This window comes from Pseudophryne corroboree, chromosome 4 (assembly GCF_028390025.1).
Source record: "Pseudophryne corroboree isolate aPseCor3 chromosome 4, aPseCor3.hap2, whole genome shotgun sequence".
Classification (NCBI taxonomy): domain Eukaryota; kingdom Metazoa; phylum Chordata; class Amphibia; order Anura; family Myobatrachidae; genus Pseudophryne; species Pseudophryne corroboree.
In genome coordinates this window covers 763,442,397-763,444,075 of record NC_086447.1, presented here as the reverse complement: position 1 = coordinate 763,444,075, position 1,679 = coordinate 763,442,397, and the positions used below count along the sequence as shown (strand labels likewise).

The window sequence follows — 1,679 nt, the reverse complement described above, 5'->3', positions numbered from 1 at the left end:
ACCGACGGCATATACCATTTAAACACAGCAGAATCAATCTGGCTGTAATTATCCCAGCTAATCCGCCCCCAGACACACCTCCTCACACACTTCAGTGCCTGGTAGGCTGGATATTAACATAAATAAGGCGGCTGTGAGCTCTGGGAGCAGGCGATCAGGTGATCAAGCTCCCAGAGCGAAACGTACGTTCTCTTCCGGTCCCGGCGCCCGAACTTCCGGTTGCGCGGACCGTGAACATCGGCTCCACAACCCGGATCCTCCCTGGCTGAAAAACTGCTACTCATACCCACTGGACGCCTCGGATCTTGCACTGCCCACCAATGTGTACAGACATCTGGACAAAAGGTTTGAAATATACAACCCAGCGAGGTACCCAGCTAATTTAAACACCGCAATCAGTTTTTTCATTTTTCCACCAGGGGGGTCCCTATATGAGCACAGTGTTCCTCCACTGTGCCTTAGCAAACTCAAGGACACAGTGGGGCTAACACATTTTTTCTATACACAGACGGACTATCAGCATGTAGCTGTAAATACCATTTGTGCTCATTTCAAGGGGTTATTTGATTTATCTAGTAAGTGTCACTGCTATTCTGATACCAAGCACAACTAACAGCATATGTCATTATTATTATTTTTTGAGAAATGTGATATATTTTATGCGATTTGAATACATAGCTGTGATGTGACTTTTCACGAATACTCAGTGGAGACACCATCCCTTAGGGATCACTAATGATAGATCCCTATAAGGGTTTAAACAAATACTAAATTGAAAAAGGTCTATTTTTCCACTGCACAGTACCATCCTCATCTCCCCTTACATTTTTAGGGGAGCAATTATCATTAGAGCATCTCAGTTATTATATTTGCCCGAAATAACCACACACTGGAATTGACTGCATATAATTTGAGACTCACTCACCTACGGTCAAACCGCACTGAGTATGCCCAACCTCGTCTGATCTTGGAAGCCATACACTGCAGGGCCTGGTCAGTACCCGGTTGGGAGACCACCAGGGAATACTAGGTACCGTAGGTATTTTATTCTCATATCAATAAGCCGTTCCAGCTCTGTGTGCACTTTCGGGTCTTCTGTTTGACTTGGATACTCAGGTATGGCATAACTCAACCCCATGGAGCCTAATTACTCCCATTAATATCTATTCAATTCAGAAACAAAAGGAAAAATTTTCTTTGTTTGATACATAAAGGGAGTAAACATATTTTCGCCCTCCTAAACAAACATTTTTTCGCCTCAAATTTGTTTATTCGCTTCCTCCCTCTTAGTAAGTATATCACAATAAAAGTTACGTATTAATTCACCCACATTTTTATAACTAATCATATATTTTTCAAAGTGTGCCCTGGAAAAGACATATAGCAGCTCTTTGTCTTTCGTTCTTTTCCTAAGACCACATTTTCCATATAGTTTTCTGAACTATTTTCCGGGAGCACCACCAACCCATTGCTGAAATTACTTTACCATGCAGTAGGCATTATGTTGGTTTAATATATTACAATAGTAATACAAATATCATTAAACCTATTCTGTGCAGATTTATCAATCCTTTAGCTAGTGGTTCAGCTTCACATGAGGATGGAAGCACTCAGCCTCTCGCTAGAAAAATGAAAAGACTCAAGCTGGCAAAAGCACCGCAAAGAACTGTGCGTTCTTC

The 1,679-nt window shown here is 41.8% G+C and overlaps 1 pseudogene; it reads left to right on the top strand.

Annotated features, from left to right (window-relative positions):
* The first annotated feature begins 923 nt into the window (after positions 1-923).
* Positions 924-1,042, top strand: LOC134912620 (5S ribosomal RNA; annotated as a pseudogene).
* Positions 1,043-1,679: the final 637 nt, after the last annotated feature.